We start from the raw sequence: 6,852 nt of genomic DNA, 5'->3' as shown, positions 1-6,852 counted from the left end.
ATCAAATAGAAAGACAAAGCCAACACAAAAAGAAAGAGTTCATAAAAATGTTGAATTTTATATACATTAACTCAAAAAAGTCTACACATTTCGTTATAAATCGGAAATTGATTTCTGAGACTAAATTGTAAACCAGATAAACTCATCTTTAACAGAAAAAGTTTGAAAAATGTATTGTAATGACAATTAATATGTTCTAAGGCAATATGTCTAGTAAAAATTGCATTTCTATGTATGTTGATTCAAGAAAATATGAAGGAGGTCAAATTTCACAATAGAACAATGATGAAAGACCATGCAGAACTAATCCAAATCCTAACAAATTTCATCTATCTTGAATCAAATAGAAAGACAAAGCCAACACAAAAAGAAAGAGTTCATAAAAATACTGAATTTTATATACGTTAACTCAAAAAAGTCTACACATTTCGTTATAATTCGGAAATTGATTTCTGAGACTAAATTTTAAACTAGATAAACTCCTCTTTAACAGAAAAAGTTTGAAAAATGTATTGTAACTACAATTAATATGTTTTAAGGCAATATGTCTGGTAAAAATTGCATTTCTATGTACGTTGATTCAAGAAAATATGAAGGAAGTCAAATTTCACAATGGAACAATGATGAAAGACCATAGAGAACTAATCCAAATCCTAACAAATTTCATCTATCTTGAATCAAATAGAAAGACAAAGCCAACACAAAAAGAAAGAGTTCATAAAAATGTTGAATTTTATGTACATTAACTCAAAAAAGTCTACACATTTCGTTATAATTCGGAAATTGATTTCTGAGACTAAATTGTAAACCAGATAAACTCATCTTTAACAGAAAAAGTTTGAAAAATGTATTGTAATGACAATTAATATGTTCTAAGGCAATATGTCTAGTAAAAATTGCATTTCTATGTATGTTGATTCAAGAAAATATGAAGGAGGTCAAATTTCACAATAGAACAATGATGAAAGACCATGCAGAACTAATCCAAATCCTAACAAATTTCATCTATCTTGAATCAAATAGAAAGACAAAGCCAACACAAAAAGAAAGAGTTCATAAAAATACTGAATTTTATATATGTTAAGTCAAAAAAGTCTACACATTTCGTTATAATACGGAAATTGATTTCTGAGACTAAATTTTAAACTAGATAAACTCCTCTTTAACGGAAAAAGTTTGAAAAATGTATTGTAATACAATTAATATGTTTTAAGGCAAGACATCACACAGATGGTCGAAGGAGAAGTGAAGAAGGAGGACGTCGTGCGTTCGATTCTCACTCTACTCATGTTTCTAACCTAGCAAAAAAAAAGCAATACGTCTAGTAAAAATTGCATTTCCATGTAAGTTGATTTAAAAAAAATATGAAGGAAGTCAAATTTCACAATAGAAGAAAGATGAAAGGTCATGCAGAACTAATCCAAATCATAACAAATTTTATCTATCTTGAGTCAACCAGAAAGACAAAGCCAACATAAAAAGAAAGAGTTCATAAAAAATGTTGAATTTTATATACCTTAACTCAAAAAAGTCTACACATTTCGTTATAAGTCGGAAATTGATTTCTGAGACTAAATTTTAAACTAAATAAACTCATCTTTAACAGAAAAAGTTTAAAAATTGTATTGTAATTACAATTATTATGTTTTAAGGCAATACGTCTAGTAAAAATTGCATTTCTATGTAAGTTGATTCAAGAAAATATGAAGGAAGTCAAATTTCACAATAGAAGAAAGATGAAAGATCATGCAGAACTAATCCAAATCCTAACAAATTTCATCTATCTTGAATCAACTAGAATGACAACGCCAACATAAAAAGAAAGAGTTCATAAAAAATGTTAAATTTTATATACGTTAACTCAAAAAAATCTACTCATTTCGTTATAAGTCGGAAATTGATTTCTGAGACTAATTTATAAACTAGATAAACTCATCATTAACAGAAAAAGTTTGAAAAATGTATTGTAATGACAGTTAATATGTTCTAAGGCAATATGTCTGGTAAAAATTGCATTTCTATGCACGTTGATTCAAGAAATTATAAAGGAAGTCAAATTTCACAATGGAACAATGATGAAAGACCATACAGAACTAATCCAAATCCTAACGAATTTCATCTATCTTGAATCAAATAGAAAGACAAAGCCAACACAAAAAGAAAGAGTTCATAAAAATGTTGAATTTTATATACATTAACTCAAAAAAGTCTACACATTTCGTTATAAGTCGGAAATTGATTTCTGAGACTAAATTGTAAACCAGATAAACTCATCTTTAACAGAAAAAGTTTGAAAAATGTATTGTAATGACAATTAATATGTTCTAAGGCAATATGTCTAGTAAAAATTGCATTTCTATGTATGTTGATTCAAGAAAATATGAAGGAGGTCAAATTTCACAATAGAACAATGATGAAAGACCATGCAGAACTAATCCAAATCCTAACAAATTTCATCTACCTTGAATCAAATAGAAAGACAAAGCCAACACAAAAAGAAAGAGTTCATAAAAATACTGAATTTTATATACGTTAACTCAAAAAAGTCTACACATTTCGTTATAATACGGAAATTGATTTCTGAGACTAAATTTTAAACTAGATAAACTCCTCTTTAACGGAAAAAGTTTGAAAAATGTATTGTAACTACAATTAATATGTTTTAAGGCAAGACATCACACAGATGGTCGAAGGAGAAGTGAAGAAGGAGGACGTCGTGCGTTCGATTCTCACTCTACTCATGTTTCTAACCTAGCAAAAAAAAAGCAATACGTCTAGTAAAAATTGCATTTCTATGTAAGTTGATTTAAAAAAATATGAAGGAAGTCAAATTTCACAATAGAAGAAAGATGAAAGGTCATGCAGAACTAATCCAAATCATAACAAATTTTATCTATCTTGAATCAACCAGAAAGACAAAGCCAACATAAAAAGAAAGAGTTCATAAAAAATGTTGAATTTTATATACCTTAACTCAAAAAAGTCTACACATTTCGTTATAAGTCGGAAATTGATTTCTGAGACTAAATTTTAAACTAGATAAACTCCTCTTTAACAAAAAAAGTTTGAAAAATGTATTGTAATTACAATTAATATGTTCTAAGGCAATACGTTTTGTAAAAATTGCATTTCTATGTAAGTTGATTCAAGAAAATATGAAGGAAGTCAAATTTCTCAATAGAAGAAAGATGAAAGGCCATGCAGAACTAATCCAAATCCTAACAAATTTCATCTTCTTGAATCAAATAGAAAAACAAAGCCAACATAAAAAGAAAGAGTTCATATAAATGTTGAATTTTATATACGTTAACCCAAAAAAGTCTACATGTTTCGTTATAAGTTGGAAATTGATTCCTGAGTCTAAATTGTAAACTAGATAAACTCATCTTTAACAGAAAAAGTTTGAAAAATGTATTGTAATGACAATTAATATGTTCTAAGGCAATATGTCTAGTAAAAATTGCATTTCTATGTATGTTGATTCAAGAAAATATGAAGGAGGTCAAATTTCACATTAGAACAATGATGAAAGACCATGCAGAACTAATCCAAATCCTAACAAATTTCATCTATCTTGAATCAAATAGAAAGATAAAGCTAACACAAAAAGAAAGAGTTCATAAAAAATGTTGAATTTTATATACCATAACTCAAAAAAGTCTACACATTTCGTTATAAGTCGGAAATTGATTTCTGAGACTAAATTTTAAACTAAATAAACTCATCTTTAACAGAAAAAGTTTAAAAATTGTATTGTAATTACAATTATTATGTTTTAAGGCAATACGTCTAGTAAAAATTGCATTTCTATGTAAGTTGATTCAAGAAAATATGAAGGAAGTCAAATTTCACAATAGAAGAAAGATGATAGATCATGCAGAACTAATCCAAATCCTAACAAATTTCATCTATCTTGAATCAACTAGAATGACAAAGCCAACATAAAAAGAAAGAGTTCATAAAAAATGTTAAATTTTATATACGTTAACTCAAAAAAATCTACACATTTCGTTATAAGTCGGAAATTGATTTCTGAGACTAAATTATAAACTAGATAAACTCATCTTTAACAGAAAAAGTTTGAAAAATGTATTGTAATGACAATTAATATGTTCTAAGGCAATATGTCTGGTAAAAATTGCATTTCTATGTACGTTGATTCAAGAAAATATGAAGGAAGTCAAATTTCACAATGGAACAATGATGAAAGACCATGCAGAACTAATCCAAATCCTAACAAATTTCATCTATCTTGAATCAAATAGAAAGATAAAGCTAACACAAAAAGAAAGAGTTCATAAAAAATGTTGAATTTTATATACCTTAACTCAAAAAAGTCTACACATTTCGTTATAAGTCGGAAATTGATTTCTGAGACTAAATTTTAAACTAAATAAACTCATCTTTAACAGAAAAAGTTTAAAAATTGTATTGTAATTACAATTATTATGTTTTAAGGCAATATGTCTAGTAAAAATTGCATTTCTATGTAAGTTGATTCAAGAAAATATGAAGGAAGTCAAATTTCACAATAGAAGAAAGATGAAAGATCATGCAGAACTAATCCAAATCCTAACAAATTTCATCTATCTTGAATCAACTAGAATGACAAAGCCAACATAAAAAGAAAGAGTTCATAAAAAATGTTAAATTTTATATACGTTAACTCAAAAAAATCTACACATTTCGTTATAAGTCGGAAATTGATTTCTGAGACTAAATTATAAACTAGATAAACTCATCTTTAACAGAAAAAGTTTGAAAAATGTATTGTAATGACAATTAATATGTTCTAAGGCAATATGTCTAGTAAAAATTGCATTTCTATGTACGTTGATTCAAGAAAATATGAAGGAAGTCAAATTTCAAAATAGAACAATGATGAAAGACCATGCAGAACTAATCCAAATCCTAACAAATTTCATCTATCTTGAATCAATTAGAAAGACAAAGCCAACACAAAAAGAAAGAGTTCATAAAAATGTTGAATTTTATATACGTTAACTCAAAAAAGTCTACACATTTCGTTATAAGTCGAAAATTGATTTTTGAGACTAATTTGTAAACTAGATAAACTCATCTTTAACATAAAAAGTTTGAAAAATGTATTGTAATTATAATTAATATGTTATAAGGCAATACGTCTAGTAAAAATTACATTTCAATGTACGTTGATTAAACAAAATATGAAGGAAGTCAAATTTCACAATATAAGAAGGATGAAAGACCATGCAGAACTAATCCAAATCCTAACAAATTTCATCTATCTTGAATCAAATAGAAAGACAAATCCAACACAAAAAGAAAGAGTTCATAAAAATGTTGAATTATATATACGTTAACTCAAAAAAGTCTACAAACTTCGGTATAAGTCGGAAATTGAGTTCTGAGACTAAATTGTAAACTAGATAAACTCATCATTAACAAAAAAAGTTTGAAAAATGTATTTTAATCACAAATTATATGTTCTAAGGAATTACGTCTAGTAAAAATTGCATTTCTATGTACGTTAATTCAAGAAAATATGAAGGAAGCCAAATTTCACAATAGAAGAAGGATGAAAGACAAGCCAGAACTAATCCAAATTGTAACAAATTTCATCTATTTGAATCAAATTGAAATACAAAGCCAATACAAAAATAAAGAGTTCATAAAAATGTTGAATTTAATACACGTTAACTCAAAAAAGTCTATAGACTTCGTTATAAGTCAGAAATTGATTTCTGAGACTAAATTGTAAACTAGATAAACTCATCTTTAACAAAAAAAGTTTGAAAAATGTATTGTAATTACAATTAATATGTTCATAGGCAAAACGTCTAGTAAAAATTGCATTTCTATGTACGTTGATTCAAGAAAATATGAAGGAAGTCAAATTTCACAATAGAAGAAGGATGAAAGACCATGCAGAACTAATCCAAATCCTAACAAATTTCATCTATCTTGAATCAAATAGAAAGACAAAGCCAACACAAAAAGAAAGAGTTCATAAAAATGTTGAATTTTATATTTGTTAACTCAAAAAAGTCTACACACTTCGTTATACATCTGAAATTGATTTCTGAGACTAAATTGTAAACTAGATAAACTCATCATTAACAGAAAAAGTGTGTGAAATGTATTGTAATTACAATTAATATGTTCTAAGGCAATACGTCTAGTAAAAATTATATTTCTATGTACGTTGATTCAGGAAAATATGAAGCAAGTCAAATTTCACAATAGAAGAAGGATGAAAGACCATGCAGAACTAATCCCAATCCTAACAAATTTCATCTATCTTGAATCAAATAGAAAGACAAAGCCAACACAAAAAGAAAGAGTTCATAAAAATGTTTAATTTTATAAACGTTAACTCAAAATAGTCTACACATTTCGTTATAAGTCGCAATTGATTTCTGAGAATAAATTGTAAACTAGATAAACTCATCTTTAACAGAAAAAGTTTGAAAAATGTATTGTAATTACAATTAATATGTTCTAAGGCAATACGTCTAGTAAAAATTGTATTTCTATATACGGTGATTCAACAAAATATGAAGGAAGTCAAATTTCACAATATAAGAAGGATGAAAGACCATGCAGAATTAATCCAAATCCTAACAAATTTCATCTATCTTGAATCAAATAGAAAGACAAATCCAACACAAAAAGAAAGAGTTCATAAAAATGTTAAATTATATATACGTTAACTCAAAAAAGTCTACAAACTTCGGTATAAGTCGGAAATTGAGTTCTGAGACTAAATTGTAAACTAGATAAACTCATCATTAACAAAAAAAGTTTGAAAAATGTATTTTAATCACAAATTATATGTTCTAAGGAATTACGTCTAGTAAAAATTGCATTTCT

Source organism: Papaver somniferum, chromosome 1 (genome assembly GCF_003573695.1).
Source record: "Papaver somniferum cultivar HN1 chromosome 1, ASM357369v1, whole genome shotgun sequence".
Taxonomy (NCBI): Eukaryota; Viridiplantae; Streptophyta; class Magnoliopsida; order Ranunculales; family Papaveraceae; genus Papaver; species Papaver somniferum.
The sequence above is the reverse complement of the archived record's forward strand: the minus strand, read 5'-3'. Positions refer to the sequence as shown.